The sequence below is a fragment of the Equus asinus genome, chromosome 1 (genome assembly GCF_041296235.1).
Source record: "Equus asinus isolate D_3611 breed Donkey chromosome 1, EquAss-T2T_v2, whole genome shotgun sequence".
Taxonomy (NCBI): domain Eukaryota; kingdom Metazoa; phylum Chordata; class Mammalia; order Perissodactyla; family Equidae; genus Equus; species Equus asinus.
Window position 1 is genome coordinate 32770642 of NC_091790.1, and position 20003 is coordinate 32790644.

The following is a 20003-nucleotide window of genomic DNA, read 5'->3' on the forward strand; positions in this document are numbered from 1 at the left end:
AACGTGGAGCTGTGCCTTGGGGACGCAGCGCTCCCAACTGCTCTCATCTGCCTCCTGGAAGGGGAGAAATGTTCCTATGGTAGTGCCAACTAACCAAATTACAAGCGAGAAATGTGAGTATATGTTCTTCCAGTCCTGGTTGACTTTTCTTTGATGCATATTTTCCTTTAGTAAAGTTAAGTAAGGGATCCAGTTTTTAAATTCGCCTTTGGATGCCGGCCGCATCCGCCGTGGTACTCCGTCGATGCCGTGCATCCTCACCTGAGTGAACAAATGTCTCAGGTGTGCTCGAGCGAGGGACCAGTGAGTGGACACCAGGTACAGGTCCAACCCCATTATCCACATTTCCCGGAATCAGTCTACTTTTCACATCTTTCTTTCTCCCCTGAAATGGATGCACATTCCCCTCCAGATTTAGAATAGAAGTAATGACTCTTTCACGAAAGCCTGGAAAATATGACTTTTCCAGAAATGGTTTGGGTCGGTTAAAGATCCTCAGGCTCCTGGCACCTGGAGGACGGGCTGGGCCCTAGTCGCACGCATCTCTTCCGAGGCCCGATCGGGAATTCGCCCGGGCTGTCCCCCTCGGCCCGCAGGCCGGGTGCGGGGTCCCGGCGCAGGCCCTCCCCGCGCGGCGCGCGCCCCCGGGGCCTCTCCAGCTCTTCCCGCGGGCGCCCCCGTCCGCGCGCCGCTCCAGCCCGGATTTTGCGGCCCGCCCGGCGCCGCGCTAGCCGAGCAGGGAGCTGGCGCCGCCGAGGCCGCGGCGGCCGGGGTGTGGGGGCCGCGCTGCGCACGCGCGCACGCGCGCTCGCGGGGGTGGAGGGCCCCCCGCGCGCCCGGAACCCTCGCGCGGCCACCCAGCCGGGAGCCGCCCGGACCCCGGACCCCGCGCGCCCCGCTCATCCTTCCCCCGCCCGTGTGCGCTGCCCGCGGCCCGGGAGGAACATTCCCGGCCTCCCCGCCCGCCCGGCCTGCGCCTGCTCCCGCTCCACCCCCGCCGCGTGTTTTCCGCCCCAGTAACGATCGTGCCCCACAAATAAGACTCGGATGCCCTTTGCCGAGCGCGCGGGAGGGCAGCAAGCGGGCCATTTTCAGGGCGCGTCTCCGGAGCCGCAAAAAGTCTTGTTTTCGCCCCAAAGTGGACGGTGTAGGAGCGGGGGCGGGCCGGGGGCCGCTTCCAACTGCTCCACACGCTCGAATAGTTGTCAGTAAAATCAAACTGACGTCAGCCCCGGGGAAAAAGATAGGTCTCTTTTGTTCTCCCGTTCTCCCCCCGGCTCCCCGGCGATCAAAGGCAAAAAACATTTTTTGGAGGTGGGGGGAAAGACAAAAAGGAAAAAAAAAAAAAATGGTCATGCCAAGAGAGAGCTTCCATTAGAGCTCCTGCCCGGGCGCTGGAATGTTTAATGAATGCATCGAGCCTTTTGATCACCCTCGCTCGGCTGGGTTCAGCAGTGCCGGAAGGTTAGTTGCATATCCTGTGGCTGATCTGAAATTCGATCAGCAGAGGGGGCCAAGAAAAGAAAAGCATTTTAATGGGAATCAATAGAGGATCCTAGGTCCTGGAAGGAAATACGTGTTGATTAAAAATGCCACAAGATTAAAAAATGTTCACTAGTTTGAAAAAAAAGAAAAAAAAACAACCAGGAGAAAAAGGAGAGAGAGGGAGAGAAGGCGAGGGGGAGGAGGGGAAAAAACCCTTAGCAATCTATTTTCTGTGTGTGTTGCTGCCAGAGAGGCAGTCAGCAGACCAACAGTTTGTGTAATGCTTCAAGCTACAGCGGGCAAATTTAAAGCTGTATGCTCAGAACAACATAATAAATACTTACTGAAAATGCATTTCTGTTTCTAAGCGGGGTTCACTCATGCATAATACAAAACACCTAGGGCTGCAGAAGCGAGACACAGGGGGACAAATAAGGTGCACCGTGACTCAAGTTCTTTAAACTCTCGGGCTTTTAACAGTTGAGTTAAGAACATAGACTTGCTTTTTTTTTTTTTTTTTTAAATAAAAAATGAAACTAATAGCTTTGAAAGACACTGCAGACTTAAATGGTCTGAAAGTTTTAAAGAGTTATTGTATGTATATATCTGAAATCTGGTATCTTTGAGTGTGAAGAGGAGGGTTGGGGCTGGGAAGGGAGTTAGTGGTAAATACCATATTGATTGGATTAGAGTGGAAAGTTATTGCCCTGTAGGTAGAGAAAGTGATCAACAACGTGATAAAAATGGGTGAGGGTTATATGGCTGTTTACCTACTACAGTGGGAAAGGCAAAAGGGTCTTTTAAACCCGCTTTAACACAAAAACACATGTGTACACCCTGTCTGCATGGCCTCTTGGAGAGGAATTAATAGCATTTCAATGTTTACACATTTAACAAACAAAGTTCCTTCATTATGATGAGGGAATTCAGATACCATTGGTGACGGAACCTTCCTTTCAAGAGTCCTTTATTTATTTATTGCTGAAGAAGATGAGCTCTGAGCTAACATCTGTGCCAGTTTTCCTCTATTTTATATGTAGGTCGCTGCCACAGCATGGCTGATGAGTGGTGTAGGTCCATGCCCGGGATCCCAGGGTGCCAAACTTAACCGCTGTGCCACAGGTCTGGCTCTCAACAGTGTTTTAGAGGCTCTCAATGGGCTCCTGCATTCTAGGATTCACCCATTACCCCTATTTTCCTTATTCTCAAGTTTTCTTTTAATCTCTCTGAAGACCATGAAAAGGAGCAAAGAGGTATTTCAGGGCAGTTTCCCTTGGATCTTCCCAATATTTGATTTCAGTAGTTTGGATAGAGCGGGATCCTTCAAAATTGAGATTTCCTTGTTCAGCAACAACTCCTCTTACCGCGATATTTTCTGGCTCTACCAGATTATAAAATCCTTGGAGGAAGGGGATTTATCTCTTTTCTCATTCGTGTTCCGACAGTGCTCCTGAAAACGAAACCTTGCACCTCAGGAGTAGTAGAGGGTGCTCTGGTTAATACAGTAGTAGTAAATCACACATTGATCACACTCTGAAATCCATTCAGAGAGGAAAATCTTTGCTGGGTAACTTCAGACAAGTGACCTAGCACCTCTGAGCTTCAGCTTCCTCATCTGTAAGAGGAGGGATGCTTATACCTACCCAGCATGGCTTTTGTGAGTGGAATAATGTATGTGAAGCACACTGTGACATGTCTGGAGAGAGAGAGAGAAATTTGTTCCTTCTCCAAAGGTGCCCCTACCTGGGGGCCATGCCTCCGTTATTCATACTCTTGTGTAGTCCCTGCCTGGAATCTGGGCTGCAGCTGAAGTGATCCTTTGTGACTTTCAAGGCTAGATCATAAGAATCTTGCTGCTTCTTGTCAACCTACAAAAACAGAAACCAGTTTAAGAGGCAAAGCATTTATCTGGGGTGAAAGAATTGCAATTTTGGAAGCACAGATTCAGGTAGAAACCCAAATAGTGTCCCAATTACAGAAAAGGGGCTCTGGGTTTTTATGGTTAAATGGGGGGAAGATGAGGTAAGTTGTATGAAAGAAGGGTTCATTGGTGCTAGAAGAGGTCAGGCTAGGTTTGCACTTCATACATAGATTCGCTTGAGATTCAGTCATCAGGCCAAAGGCTAGACGTGTCCTTCATTGATTGGCTAGCGATTCCATCATCAGCAAAGTCCAGTTTCATCAGTCCTTACAAACAGGATATTCTTGTCCTTACTGACATCTTGGAATGTTGGTGGTTTGGTCCAGTTGAGAAGATAAAGAAAATAAGAGTGCAAGGCAATTACTCTGAAATGGTTGCTCCGGCTCTATTTTAATATGGCTCCACTCATGTCATCTTTCACATTCTATACCTGGGTCTCTTGGAATGTTCCCTCTGAGACACTCCCTCTCAGGACCCAGCTGCATTCTTCCAGAAGCATGTGTAGGCCAGGATACCTGTAGCATGCAGCCTGATAGCATACAGTTGCTCCCTGCAATGAGCTCCCAGTCAGCAGGTAACATCAACTGGTAGCTAAGTGAATGAGCCAACTTGAATGTCCAGTTCTGTTGAACCTTCTGAACTTCAGCCCCAGCTGCTATCTGTAATTGTATGAAAGACCCCAAGCAAGAAGCGCCCAGCTGAGCTCAGTCAACCCACAGAACCATGCGAGATAATAAATAATAAATATATAAAATGAGCAAATGCTAGCTTTTATCACTATCTTAATTTCATAGTAGGTACTAAACCTGTTTGTTGAATAAACATAAGTGAAATAAGCTAGCTGCTTGCCAACCTCTTTCTTACCCCTTTCCTCCTGCCCCTGGGTTATTCTTCAGCCCGCAATCTTGCCTTAGTCCTTATTCCTGATGGCTATCAAGCTGAGTGTTGGCAACACAAAGACACAGAATTTTGTAAGCCCTTTGCTCCAGGGGCTCAGAGTCCAACTGGGAAGAGAAGACGCTTTTTCCAAGAAGGAGAAGCCATTTATGCACTGCTAGGTCCTGGCATAGCAATGAGTGTTGAACCATCTGTTGTTAAATGAAAATATTGTTTATTTTCTATAACATGTGCTTAGGAGGGGGAAAAGCTATCTGGGGTTTGAGCTGGCCTTTGTTCATAGGGATTTTTTTTCTTCAGCTTCATTCTGGTGTAGTTGTACCTTTCGTGGGATTTTCAAAATGTCAGTGTGCAGGAGCACAAACTTCTGCCAGTTTAGGAGCCCCCAAAATGAGCAGATCTACTGTCTTATTTTATTTGTTTTAGGATGTATAATACTGAGTGATCACTTGGGAATATACATCCTCCCTTGTGTAGCACAGTCAGTGCCCCTTGGCCATGGGTGGAGAGTAAACCGTTTGTTTGGGGAAAGAATAGAGTTTGGGCACGGCCCCGTTTCTCTGAAACCTCCTGCATCTACTGTGCGCTTCATTTCCCAAGGCTACAGCGATCCCCAGAGGCTTCTCTCCCATCAAGAGTTATTCTACCCAGAAAGGGTATGAGAGAAGGGGAGGCGTGGGCAGGAAATCCATTGAGGCTCACCAATATGTAAAGTACAACTTAATTTTTGTTTTCTCTTGCATTTACTATAAAATGTTTAAAAAGATTTAACCTCCCCCCCCCCAAAGCTTTTTCAATCTGATTGATAGATGTGTGTATCCATACACATAATGAGCCTGGTAAAAAAACATTTTTAGGAGCAAAGGGGTCAGCTACGACTCTTCACAGCTCTTCATACATCCTTCAAAAGTTGTATTCAGAATGCGATAGTTACAACAACCTGCTGGAACGGAAGTTGCTTTCTGCAATGCACCGGTTGGGGAGTGTAATGTGTTCTCATAAGATTCTGGCCAAATTTACATCGCACCCCTTGCTGCTATCTCTGGCTTGGTTGGCATCATCTCCATGGTGGCTTATCACGCTGCATTCCCGTCAGATGGTCAGGTCTCGAGATCAGCATCTCTGGGGTTGAGCCTGGCTCTTGAAATGCAGCCCATTTCATAAGCTTGAAAAGGGTGTACCATTCATTTAATTCTTCATTCATTCGTTCATTTATTCAACAACATCTATTATCTGTATACTCTGGGTCAAACACTGTATTAGGGCCTGGGGATACAGGGATGAACAAGACACAATCGTAGCCTTCCAACAGCTTCCAGGCTTGTTGGAAAGACCCGCAGTAATCAGATAAACACTGATGGAGAAACTGGAGTGATTTTGAAAACACAAGGACAGCAACAGGGATTAGACAAGGGGAAAGCCTCAGAGAGTCTGACCTAGAAAAATGGCTGGGAATCAGCCAGGTGAAGGCAGGGGCATGGGAAAATATATTTAGAAGGAAGATTGGAATTGCAATTATTTGAGATGTTGTGTGGAGGTTACTAATTCTGCCCTGGGATCTGTAAAGGCACCTAGACGTTGGGATGCTTAAGCTAGTCCTGACATTTAAAAGGCAAATTTTAAACAGTGGCTAATGTAAGACATCATCACTCAGTCACCTTTTAAGCTATGAGCTGCTTTTTTAGACTCAATGTGCCCACTTTCACTTATGTCTCTCAGCAGTGACTTCTTTTGAGTTTCATCTGAATTAACGATAGTGGCTGCCATTTTCGAGAAGTGATTATTTTCTTCTACTTTTATGATTGTTGTACCTTAATGTCCTTGTTGATGTCGATTATGTTCTGTAATATTAGTGGCTTTCTTTTGTACCTACGAATTTTCCGAAGTGTTTGTACTTATTTTGTAGTTACATTATTTTAATTTCATTTTACTTTTTTTATTTTGGGACAATATATATATAACATAAAGTTTGCCATTTTAACCATTTTTAGTGTACAGTTCTGTGGCATTAAGTACATTCACATTGTTGTGCAACCGTCACCACCATCTGTCTCCGATAACTCCCCATTCTCTCCTTCCTCTGTCCCCTGGCAAGTCCCATTCTGCTTGGTCTCTATGAATTTGACGACTCGAGGTACCTCATATAATCATTTTACACTTTGAGCTTTTTGGCAGAATCGCTGTCAGACTTGAAATGGTGCTAGAGAAAGATTTTACAAGATGAATTACTGAAATTTTTAATATGTTTAAGTGTTCTGCACACAGATTTTTAATTTTCCATGAATGTGTAATTTATTCCGAAGCTGGCTGTATCAGTGTGTCTCAAGTCATCATCCATGGGGTCAAAACTTTTAGCCTGATAAAGACTATTGAACAATTAGGATTGCATAATAGTACTATAAATTAAGTCATGAGATTCTATCTCATCTAATTTGATTGGATTTTCCTTCTATATGTAAAATGAAGTGTCCTCCAGCTAAAATAATCATATTCAGTATTCCTTAGCACAACTTGGTTATCAGCTCCCTTAATGTATGAAAGAAGATGATTAATATTATGATGTATTTTTATAACCTCTCATTTTACACATTTCTGAAGATAGTAAAAATAACATTTTATCTCACCCACAAATATGTGAGAAATAACACTTTATACCCTAATGTATAAAAATTTCTTAATTTAAATAGTAAAAGTGACTCTGAGAAATAAAGATAGGAGACTGTAGCTTACGGTGTCCCAAACCTTTGTAAAAACTATATCGCACAGTAAGATTACAGACATACACTTAGATTATAAACAATTTTATTGCCAAGTTATCCATGTGAAAATTTAATTAATAAAAATTATCCATTGCAATAAAAATAATCTCCATAATGGCAAAATTTAGGCTTTTACAGCTTTCTGCTTTCAGTATGATGTCATCTTTGCCAGAATGATTTGAAAAAGGTTTTCGCTGTTAGAACTGATTTCTTTATAGAAATTCCAGTTCTTCGGTTGCAGTTAAGACAGAGGAACCTCATTAATTCTCACTTTGCTAATCCATAAACCCTATAATTTCCACAAAAATTCCTTAGCAATATCGTTTTACTTCACAGGAAACATTTTATTGCCAGGAGCTCTAGGCAAATCTCAAATCACGAAGAATTCATTACTTTTGCCAAATATACTGCAGGCCATTCACAAGCTGACTATCATAAAGTATTATGACTCAACTACAGTTATCTAAATAAACTAGTAAAGCAAATATCTTGATTGCAAAGTCTGATGTAAAAAAATGCACATGCACATGATGTGCATATATGCATATATTTCCATACATAAAAATATGTATTATGTGGTAGATTGTTATAATAATAGCCCCTAATAAATTACACTTTGCCGTATTCATGTCCCTTTGCAGCTCCTTCTATCAAGATGGGGAGTACATTTTTCCACCTTTGACTATGGGCTGGCCTTGTGACTTGATTTGACCAATAGAATATGGCGGAAGTGACGTTGGGTGTCTTCTGAGGCTAGGCTTCTAGAAGCTTTGGAGCCTCTCCTTTTGCTGTTTCATAACCCCAAGACTACCATGGTGTGAATAAGCTCAGGATAGAAGACCTTCTGGAGAGAAAGGCCCAGGTGAGTCCACCCAACCTGCCAGCTGATTGCAGCCCAGGAAAGGCCAGCAGCAGAGCTCTGCAGCCAATCCACAGAGTCATGAGGAATAATAAGAGGCAGCTGTTTGAAACCACTAGGTTTTGGAGTGTTTTGTTGTGCAGTCATCTAGAACTGGTGAAGAAACTGGTATCTGGCAGTGGGCACAATTGTAGCAAAACTCTGAAGCATGTGGCACTGGCTTTGGGACTGGGTGGCAGGTGGAGGCTGAAAGGGTAGCAAGGAGTTTGTCATCAGAATTGCAAGAACAATGAGAAAATGGCTACTGGAGCTGGAAACGAGAGACCCATGTTGTGTATATGGGGAAACTGATGCCACAGTAACTTCGAAGATAGAAAATGTGCCTAATGAACTTGTAGACTTGGCCACGGCAAAATTTTGAAAGTGTGAATTGATTTTTTTTTTTAACCTAGGAAGAGAGAAATGAACCAAAGAATGAAATGTTTAGTGTATAATTAGAACTTGCAGGGAATATAAAACAGCCAGGACTTTTTTTTTGGTTAGAAAATGAAACTATTTCACATTTCTAGTGTTTCCAGTCAGCAAAAGATTCTCAAAATGAGAAATGGCCTGAAGGTAAACATTGAATCAAATGTGTGGTGATAAGATCTTTGTTAAGACTTCAGAAAAATTTAAGGATGTACCTAACTAACTTTCTCAGCCAGACAAAATAGTTTCTAAGAATCCTAAGGGCATTATCCCATAGCCACTTGAACATGTCTAAAGCAGAGAGAGGCATGTCTTAAAGGAATTATGGATGTGCCTTTTGTGCCTGGAGAGAGACACTATAAAATTCATAGGAAACCCACAAAGTTTTTTGAGAGTATTGTATTTACAAGAGCACTGTCAGCTTGGACTGAAATGGGGGAGAGAGAGTTCAGAATGAAAAAGAGGCTTCTGAGCTCCCAACTTTCTATGGGCAGAAAGAAGGTGGAAGAAAGCTTCTTAGCTGCAAACATGGACCATTTCTTATGATAAAGGAAAGGTGTCTCAGAAGATAAAGCCATGAGACTTGGGGCAGAGCCAAGAGCTGGGGAGAACAATAATTGAGGGAACCTCTCTTAGGGAGCACCACTGGTCCCCCATAAAGGAATACTCCTTGTTCCTGGAAGAGGAGACCTAAAACACGTGCCCAGCTGGATTTCGGAACTGTTATGGACCACAGACGGTTCTGTGCCTCTGTGAGATGCCTACCACAGCATGGCTTGACAAGCAGTGCGTAGGTCCACGCCCAGGATCTGAACTAGCGAACCCCGGACCCCCAAAGTGGAAAGGTGAGAACTTAACTACTGTGCCACTGGGGTGGCCCCTGTCTCCCTTTTCTTTAAATGGGAGTGTCTATTGCAGTGATTTTGTTCCTCTCTTTCCATTGTAGATGAGGTATGTGGGCAGATAATGGTCTTTTTAGTTCCCACATGTCTGCATGAAGAGGAGCCACAGCAAAGAGCTGCATGTAGGTAGCATCCTGCATTTGGATTTGAACCACATGAGATCATGGGCTCTGAGCCTGACGCTGGGATTGGGTGAGACTTTGGGGATTTTGCATGGGAAGCAGACATGAGTCACTGGGACCCAAGGGGAGACTGTGGTACAATAATATGCACGTTGATGGTTCTCATGCATTTTTTGTGACGTGAGTTTTCTGTTCCTCCCCTCAAGAGGTTATTTCCTCACTCCGTGAACGTGGGCTGGCCTTATAACTTGCTCTGACCAATGGAATATAGCAGAAGTGACATGGTACAACTTCTGAGGCTAGGCTTAAGAGGCTTGGGACCCTCTGCTTTTGTTGTCTTGGACATCTGAGCTCATCTTCCTGTGGAAAAGCCCAGCATAAATGACCATGAGAGAATGAGAGAGGCTCAGCTATCTGAGCACAGACCCCAGCTGGTCCACCAATTAATATGGTTGTGTGAGTCGGCCCAAGTGAGAGCAGCAGAAGTCCTGCCTGGCCAACCCACAGAATCATGAGAAATAATAAATTGTTGTTTTGAACCACTAGGTTTTAGGGTGGTTGGTTGGACAACGTTAGATAACTGATAAGTTAGCGTTTGGTACTGATTGGTGTGACTAAAGGATTTCTTTAATGATTTTGCCTGCTTGTAGTAGTACAGCTCCTCACCGAGTGGCTTGGGTGGCAGTGTGATTCCCTTGGCTGTCGAAAGTTGTTAAAACTGGGAAACTTTAAGAAGAAAGGGCGAAAGGAACTTGGAGTGCTCCAGGACCAGTTCAGTGGCTTGGGAGCGGCATTGCCACACTAAGCAAAGGTTTTACACTTAAATTTACCTGAAATAAAATTCTAGCTCCAGCATTTCTTAAGTTTTTAAAAAAATTAATGAACTTTATTTTTAAGAACAGTTTTGGGTTCACAGCAAAACTGAGCGAAAACTACACAGATTTCCCATATACTCCCTGGACCCTCACAGGCACACGGACATGCACACGTCCCTCCCCCACTGCCCACACCTCGCGTCACAGTGGTACATTTGTTACAATTGATGAAGCTACATTTATACACCATTATCACCCAAAGTCCATAGTTTATATTGGAGTTCACTCTTGGTGTTGTACATTCTATGGGTTTTGAAAAATGTACAATGATGTTTCCACCAGTATAGTATCGTACAGAGTAGTTTCACTGCCCTAAAAATCCTCTGTGCTCTCCCTGTTCGGACTCCCCTCCTCCTTACCTCTCCTCTGGCAACCACTAATCTTTTTACTCTCTCCATAGTTTAGCTGTTACCAGAATGTCATATGGTTGGAATCAGACAGTAGGTAGGCTTTTCAGATTGGCTTCTTTCACTTAGTAAGATGAATTTCTTTTCTTGGCTCCTTTCTTTTTAGCGCTGGATAATATTCCATTGTCTGGATGTACCGCAGTTTATTTATCCCATTCAACTACTGAAAGACATGTTGGTTGCTTTCAAGTTTTGGCAATGATGAATAAAGCTGCCATAAACATCCACATGCAGGTTTTTATGAGGACATTTGTTACTTCATTTGGGTAACTAGCAGGCAACATATTTGCTAGAGGGTATGGTAAGAGTATGTTTAGTTTTGTTAGAAACTGCCCAACTGTCTTCCAAAGTGGCCATACTATTTTGCATTCACACCAGCATGAGCTCCACATTCTTGCCAGCAGTTGGTGTTGTCAGTCTCTTGGATTTTGGCCGTTCTAATAGGTGTGTAGTGCTACCTCACTGTTGTTTTAATGTGCCTTTCCCTGATGACATATGAGATGGAGCTCTTTTCATATACTTACTTGGCATCCTGTATGTCTTCTTTGGTGAGGTGTCTGTTCAGGTCTTTTGCTCATTATTTAATTGGGTTGTTCATTTTCATATTGTTGAGTTTTAAGAGTTCTTTGTATATTATGGATCAGCCTTTTATCAGATGTGTCTTTTGCAAATGTGGCTTGTCTTTTCATTCTCCTGACATTGTCTTTTATAGAACAGAAGTTTTTGATTTAATGAAGTCCAGCTTATCTATCATTTCTTTCATGGATCCTGTCTGTGGTGTTGTATCTAAAAAGTCATTGCCATACCCAAAGTCATCTAAGTCTTCTCCTATATTATCTTCTAATAGTTTTATAGTCTTGCATTTTACATTTAGGCCTATGATCCATTTCAAGTTAACTTTTGTGAAAGGTGTAAAGTCTGTGTCTAGATTCTTTTATTTTTTTTTTTTGCACGTTGATGTCCAGTTGTTCCAGCATCATTTGTTAAAGAGACTGTCTTTGCTTCATTGTATTGCCTTTGCTCCTTTGTCAAAGATCAGTTGACTATATTTATGTGGGTTCATTTCCGGACTCTGTATTCTGTTCCATCAATCTATTTGTCTCCTTTCACCGGTATCACGCTGTCTTGATTACTGTCACTTTATAGTGACACGCCAGCTAGTGTCAGTCCTCCAACTTTTTTCTTCTTTTTCAATATTATGTTGGCTATTTTGGGTCTTTTGCCTCTCCATATAAATTTTAGAATCAGATTGTCAATATCTACAAATTAAATTGCTGGGATTTTGATTGAGATTGCACTAAATCTATGGATCAATTTGGAAAGAACTGACATCTTGACAATATTGAATCTTCCTATTCATAAACATGGACTCTCCATTTATTTATTCTTTGATTTCATTCATCAGAGTTTTTGTAGTTTTCCTCATATACGTCTCATACATATTTTGTGTGATTTATGCCTAAGTATTTCATTTTTTTGGTTGCTAATGTACATAGTATTGTGTTTTTAATTTTAAATTTCACTTGTTCGTTGTTGGTATATGGGAAAGTGATTGGCCTTTGTATATTTACCTTATATTCTGCAACCTTGCTATAATCACTTACTGGTTCCAGGAGTTTTTTTGTTGATTCTTTAGGATTTTCTACATAGATGATCATGTCCTCTGTGAGCAAAGATAGTTTTATTTCTTCCTTCCCAATATGTATACCTTTTACTTCCTTTTCTTGTCTTACTGCCTTAACTAGGACTTCCAGAGTGATGTTGAAAAGCAATGATGAGAGGGGACATCCTTATCTTGTCTTTATCTTTGTGAGAAAGCTTTCAGTTTTTCACCATTAAGTATGATGTTAGCGGAATGTTTTTTGTAAATATTCTCTATCAAGTTAAGGAAGTTCCCCTCTATTCCTAGCTTACTGAGAGTTTTTTTAACGAATGGGTGTTGGATTTTGTCAAATGATTTTTTTTGCATCTATTAATATGATCATGTGACTTTTCTTTTTTAGCTAGTTGATGTGATGAATTACATTGATTGATTTTTCAAATGTTGAACTGGTCTTACATACTTGGGATAAATCCCACTTGGTTGTGGTGTAGGATTCTTGATATACATTCTTGGATTTGATTTGTGAATACTTTGTTGAAAAGTTTTACATCTATGTTCCTGAGAGATGTTGGTCTGTAGTTTTCTTTTCTTGTAATGTCTTTGCTTTTGGTATTAGAGTGATGCTGGACTCATAGAATAAGTAGGAAGTATTACTTCTGTTTCTATCTTTTGGAAGAGATTGTAGAGAATTGGTATAATTTCTTCCTTCAATGTTTGGTGGCATTCACTGGTGAACCCTTTTGCCCTGGTGCTTTCCATTTTGGAAGGTTAGTTATGGATTCAATTTCTTTAGTAGAGATAGGCCTCTTCAGATTGTCTATTTTTTCTTGTATGAGTTTTGGCAGATTGTGTCTTTCAAGGAATTGGTCATTTCATCTAGGTTATCAAATTTGTGGGCATAGAGTGTTCATACTATTTCTCTATTATCCTTTTAATGTTCATGGAATCTGTAGTGATGTCCCCTCTTTTATTTCTGCTTTAGTAATTTGTGTCTTCTTTTTTTTCTTCCTTTAGTTAGCTTGGTTAGAGGCTTATCACTTTTATTGATCTTTTCAAAGAACCACTGTTTTTGCTTGTTGATTTTTTCTATTGATTCCCTGTTTTCAATTTCATTGATCTCTGCTCTAATTCTTATTATTTCTTTTCTTCTGCTTACTTTGGATTTAATTTGCTCTTCTTTTTCTAGTTTCCTTAGGTGGAAGCTTCGATGTTTGATTTTAGATCTTTGTTCTTTCCTAATATATGCATTCAGTGCTATAAATTTCCCTCTAAGTACTGCCTTCTCTGCATCACATAAATTTTGATAAGTAGCATTTCCATTTTTGTTTAGGTCAAAATATTTTAAAATTTCTCTTGCTATTTCTTTTTTGACCCATGTGTTATTTAGAAGTGTTTTGTCTAATTCCATGTATTTTGGGATTTTCTATCTATCTTTCTTGTATTGACTTCCAGTTTAATTGCATGAGATCTGAGAGCATACACTGTATGATTTTTATTCTTTTAAATTTGTTAGAGTGTGTTCATGGCCCAGTATGTGGTCTATCTCAGTGAATGTTCTGTGTGAGCTTGGGAAGAATGTGCAAACTGCTGTTGTTTGATAAAGTCGCCTATAGTTGTCAATTATATCCAGTTGATTGAAGGTGTTGTGGCGATCAATTATGTCCTTACTGATTTTTCTGCTGGCTAAATTTGTATATCTCTGATAAGGAGGTGCTAATGTCGACAACAGTAACAGTGGATTAATCTATTTTTCCTCACAGTTCTATCAGTTTTTGCCCCATGTATTTTGATGCTTTGTTGTTAGATACATACACATTAAGGATTTTTATGTCTTGCTGGAGAATTGATCCCTTTATCATTAAGTAATGCCCTTCTTTATTCCTGATAACTTTCCTTGCTCTGAAGTCTGCTCTGTCTAAAATTAATATAGACACTTCTGCTTTCTTTTGATTAGTGTTGGCCTGGTATATCTTCCTCCATCTGTTTACTTTTGAACTGTCTGTGTCTTTATATTTAGAGTGTTTTTTTTTTGTAGATAATATATAGTTAGATCTTGGGTTTTGATCCATTCTGACAACCTGTGTCCTTTTTTTTTTTTTGGTGAGGAAGATTGGCCCTGAGCTAACATCTGTTGCCAATCTTCCTCTTTTTGCTTGAGGAAGATTGTTGCTAAGCTAACATCTATGCCAATATTCCTCTTTGCATGTGGGATGTCACCACAGCCTGGCTTGGTGAGCAGTGTGTAGGTCTGTGCCTGGGATCTGAACTCATGAACCATGGGCCACTGAAGCAGAGCATGTGATCTTAACCACTATGCCACCAGCCCTGCCCACAACCTCTGTCTTTTAATTGGTATGTAGACCATTGACATTTGAAGTGGTTATTGACATAGTTGGATTAATTTTACTATATTTGTTACTGTTTTCTATTTGTTGCCCTTGCTCTTTGTTTCTATTTTTGATTTTCACACGTTTTATATCTTGTGTGGTTTTAATTTAGTATTTTTTATGATTCCAGTTTCTTTTCTTTCTAAGTATAGCAATTATACTTCTTTTTTTAAACTTTTTTTAGTGGTTTCCCTAGAGTTTGCTATATACATTTACTACTAGTCCAAGTCCACTTTCAAATAACGCTATACCACTTCATGGGTAGTGCAAGTACTTTATAGTAACAAAATATTCCTAATTCCTCCCTCTCATCTCTCATATCATTGCTGTCATTCATTTCACTTATTCATAAGCATACATAATCTAGTACATTGTTGCCATTATTTTGAACAAACTGTTATCTGTCAGATCAATTAAAAATTAGAAAAATAAAAGTTTCTGTTTTACCTTCACTCATTCATTCTCCACTGCTCTTCCTTTTTTAATATAGATTCGAGTTTCTGACCTATATCATTTTCCTTCTCTTTGAAGAACTACTTTTTTTTTTTGAGGAAGATTAGCCCTGAGCTAACATCTGTTGCCAATTCTCCTCTTTTTGCTGAGGAAGACTGGCCCTGAGCTAACATTCGTACCCACCTTCCTCCACTTTATATGCGGGATGCCTACCACAGCATGGCTTGCCAAGCAGTGCCATGTCTACACCCAGGATTCAAACCAGCGAACCCCAGGCTGCCAAAGCAGAATGTGTGCACTTAACTGCTGCGCCACAGGGTGAGCCCCTGAAGAACTACTTTTAACATTTCTTGCAAGGCAGGTCTACTGGCAACAAATTTCTTCAGTTTTGTTTGTCTAAGAAAGTCTTTATTTCTTCTTCATTTCTGATGGATAATTTCACAGAGTATAGAATTCTAGATTGGTAGGATTTTTTTTCTTAACATTTTAAATATTTCACTCTACTTCCTTTCTGGCTTTCATGGTTTCTGAGGAGAGGTTGGATATAATTCTTACCTTTGCTCCTCTGTAGGTATGAGTTTTACTTCCTTCAATTTCATTCAAGGTTTTTCTTTACCTTTGATTTTATGAACTTTGAATATGATATGCCTAGTGGTGAGATTTTCTTTTTTGGCATTTATCTTGCTTGGTGTCAGTGTTTTTGAGATTCCTGGATCTGTGGTTCGGCATCTAACATTGATTTGGGGAAACTTTTAGTCATTGTTACTTCAAATATTGCTTCTGTTTCTCTCTTTCTTCTCCCTTTTTTTTTTTTTGAGGAAGATTAGCCCTGAGCTAACATCTACTGTCAATCCCCCTCTTTCCACTGAGGAAGACTAGCCCTGAGCTAACATCTGTGCCCATCTTCCTCTACTTTATATGTGGGACGCCTACCACAGCATGGCTTGCCAAGCGGTGCCATGTCTGCACCTGGGATCTGAACCGGCGAACCCGGGGCTGCTGAAGCAGAACATGCGCACGTAACTGCTGCACCACCGGACTGGCCCCTTTCTTCTCCTTTTGATATTCCCATTATGCATATCTTGTACCTTCTGTAGTTGTCTCATAGTTTTTGGATATTCTATTCTGTTTTTATTCAGTCTTTTGTCTGTTTACTTTTAAGTTTCTATTGTCACATCCTCAAGCTCAGACATTCTTTCCTCAGCCATGTGTGGTCTATTAATGAGCCCATGAAAGGCGTTCTTCAGCTTCGTTACAGTGTTTTTGATCTCTAGCATTTCTTTCTGATTCTTTCTTAGAATTTCCATTTCTCTGTTTACATTATCCATCTGTTCTTCCATGTTGTCTACATTTTCCATTAAATCCCTTAGCATATTAATCATAGTTTAAGAAGTCTGCTGGTCTGATAATTCCAACATTCCTGTGATATCTGACTTGGATTCTGATGCTTGTTCAATCTCTTCCAACTGTGTTTTTTGCCCTTTAGTATGCCTTGTAATTTTTTCTTTAGAGCTGGACGTGATACATAGGGTACAAGGAATGCAGTGAATAGGAACTTAGGAATATGGTCATAAGATGTAGGGGGAGGGGCAGTTCTGTAGGCCTCATTGTTTTTGGTGAGCCTGAGCCCCTGGACTGCGAACTTCAAGAGTGAGTCTCACTTTTCTCCCTCCTTAAGTGGGACAGGACGTCTAGAGAGGGCTGGATTGGGTATTTCCCTTCTCCCACTTGGAGGGCTTGAGTGAGGTAGAGTTGGTATTTCCCTTCCCCCGGGTTGGTTAGGCTCTGGTGAAATAGTTTTTCCTGAGGGCAAGACTTGTTAAGAAGAACAGAATGCTCTGGCATGTTTCAAAATGGTTTCTTTCCCCCTCTTCCTGATGGAAGCACAAGGGGATTTTTCTCTGATACTATGAAGACCTGGTTGACAAAACTCACAGAAGTTTGGGTTTCCTCTTATGACTAGGTCTCCTTGGAGTTTTTGACTTTGGAACTCATCCACGTTGAGCCTCCAGCCGTTTGTCAGTTACAGTCCTGGGGTTCCCACCTTGGCTCTGGTTTCTGTGGCTTTTTCTGCTCATGGTGTCTCCTGTGGTACATTGGGATTCTCTGTATTTGCTTGTGTGTCTCCAACTTTGGGAGCAGTGGTTTGCCGTGTGACCTCACTTCTTTGGTGAATCTAAGCAAAATTGTTGATTTTTCAGTTTGTTCAGTTTTCGCTTGTTAGGACAGAGTGGGGACATTAAGCTCCTTATGCTGACTGGAGACCGGAAGTCTTCCTTATGAACTTTTTGATCCTTGACAACTAAGTGTTCTGGACCTCAGGGTCCTCATCTGTGAATGAAGATTATAATCCTTATGTGGCACAATTGTGAGAATTAAGTCAGATCGTGTATGTAAATCTGTTATAGGTGCTTGAGAAATGGCAGCTGTGGTCAGGGACTCTCTTCTCTGAAGCTCAGCTCTTCATTTGGGGAGAGCTGTGGGACTGGATGCTTGGCCCATGCTGTCTACTCAAGGCCATTTTATCATCATCCTTATGTTCCACTGGTTCCTGGATTATTCGGGGGAAAAAGGGTATGTTCCTCCTACAGTAAGAGTGGCATCCTCAAGCATCAACTTCTGTTAAAACACAGCCATGAGCTGATCCCCCCACTGTGGGCAGGAAGCACACAAGGAGCTCTCTCCTTGGACCACAGGCTTCAGGTTAGCCATGAATCTAAGCAGCAGAGCAACAAACAGTGACAAGGCAGCAGCAAACCATGGAACAACTTATGAAGCATGGAAAAGACTCTTCGGTTTCCCATTGGTATTTAAGCCACATTCTAAGTCTCAGAGAACAATAACTGTCAGGCGCATTATCTTTGAATACAAAGGACAACAAAGTGTAACACAGTCTGCCATTGAGTCCAACATTCTTGTTGGTAATGTTTTCAATTTTTTATTTTTCTCACTACTTGACAATATCGTGATTTCTTCCTCCAGGGGATGAAACTCCAGTCCTCTGCCTATTTCTCTGCTTAGCTATTATTTGAGGTTCTATTATAAGCCTCTGGCAGACTGCAGACACATAAACCTTTTCTCTTTTAAGCCTACACACATGATACCCGGTTTCCATTCATCTTTCTTCCGCTTTGCTCACGGATGATGCTGAAGACAGACCCTAAGATCTCACTAATCTTGAGAATTAGGTTGAGGATTCTGAGCTCATGATTGTTGAATCAAGTCATGCAGACTTGGCGAACTGTCCCTGCCAAGTGCCCCTATTATCTGAATTAAAAATATGATGCCCGTTTCCAAGCTGGGCGCTCATTCCAAAAACTGCTATGTTTTCTGGCATCATTTCACTCTTAGGTCATCATAGCTTAAAATACAGCACTGCCTTCTCCTGTTAACACCTAATAATAAGACCCTGTGTCACTTTGGAAAAGCCCTGTCAATATTATGGTACTTTTTATTTGGAAAATGAAAAAAACAAATCTGACTATTTCCTCCTAAACAAGCTAGGGAGCAAGTAAGCAAGCAGACTTAGCGTTTATATTAATATGCCATGATTTTTAAGTTGAAGCATCTTTCAAGATAAAAACGCATTTAAAAAATTACTGTTTTGCATTTAGCCAAGGTTTGTTGTTTCTTTTGCAACTTTAATGACCGCTCAAGGAGAGATTTTGTGCTTATCAGAGGGACCATGAGTTACCAAAGGTTGAAAAGACTGTGGTAGATTTCAGTTTTATTATAAAGTCACTGCTCATTGGAAGCAATAATTCTGTCTGTGTTTCCTTTGAAAGAGAAGCCAAGGTACAGGCAGGCTCATCACAGAAAAACAGCACATTGAGAAACTCGGCTCTATAAATTGATTTGGCCAAATTTCTGGATTTGAAGGGAATTGGAAGAAGCTCTGGCGCTGTGGCGAGCACAGAGGAATCAGGCGTGTGGATGTTGGGACGTCTTGTGCTGGCCTTGTGTCCGCCGTGTCGCTGTGGGTCGGCATTTTTTTAAGCAGTCGTCGAGTGGGTGAGGGGTGACCCTGGCTGGTGCTGCAGCCCGTGGTGCTCCTAAGTGACAGTGACCACTCATTCAGCCACAGTGTGACCTTTGGGGGGAATGCCTGCCACTCGCCCACTTGGGAGAATCCCAGACTTTCAGGCCACATGCTCCCCGCCTATGAAATGAGGGATTTGGGTGAGATGATCTGTAGGGTCTCCTTCTATTCTGAAATGCTACGAGTCCTTGAAATTAAGCCCATTCCATCTAAAAGTGGAACCCCAAACCTTGAGGGTGTGTGCATGAGAAGAATGGATTATATTACAGATAGTAAGATAAGATGCTCCTTTTAGCCTTATTTCTGCCTTTTTTTCCTCCATCTTGAAGAGTTTTTTTACTCAGCGTCCTGCTTGCTCTGTGCTGAGTAGATTCAGAAGATTTGATGGAGGAAATGGCTAACACATGAAATAATATCAATATGAGGCCGTGTGTAATTCCATGTGGAACAGAGCTGTGGGGCAGCGTTGAAAGGAAGAGGTGACCTTGTTCACGTTTTTGTGCAAATTTTATCACATCAACGAGGCCTGGCCTGACCTCCTTTTTACTGTTTCACCTTAACCCCTGCACCTTGAGTCATCTCCCTTGCTCTTGTCTCCTTTCTTTTTTGTCTGCTTCTGTTTACATATGTATCCTCAGGGCCTAGCACAGTGCCTCCGCAAATTAGTAGGCACTTAATAGGTATTTGTTGAATGACTGAATGAGAGAGAGCAGGGAGAGAGCACTAAGGAGAGGTGGGACTAAGGTGGCCTTGTTTTTTTTTTCTAACATCTGTTGACAATCTTCTTCTTCTTTTTTTTTTCTTCTTCTCCTGAAAGCCCCCAGTA

The 20003-nt window shown here is 41.6% G+C and overlaps 1 long non-coding RNA gene across 1 annotated transcript in view; it reads left to right on the forward strand.

Moving 5' to 3' along the window:
* The first annotated feature begins 1249 nt into the window (after positions 1-1249).
* The window catches only part of LOC123281775 (uncharacterized), a 50276-nt gene continuing 31522 nt past the window's right edge, over positions 1250-20003 (forward strand). The window contains exons 1-2 of the long non-coding RNA XR_011494077.1: positions 1250-1464; positions 7704-7924. This is a non-coding gene — a long non-coding RNA (uncharacterized lncRNA). The remainder of the gene's footprint in view (positions 1465-7703; positions 7925-20003) is intronic.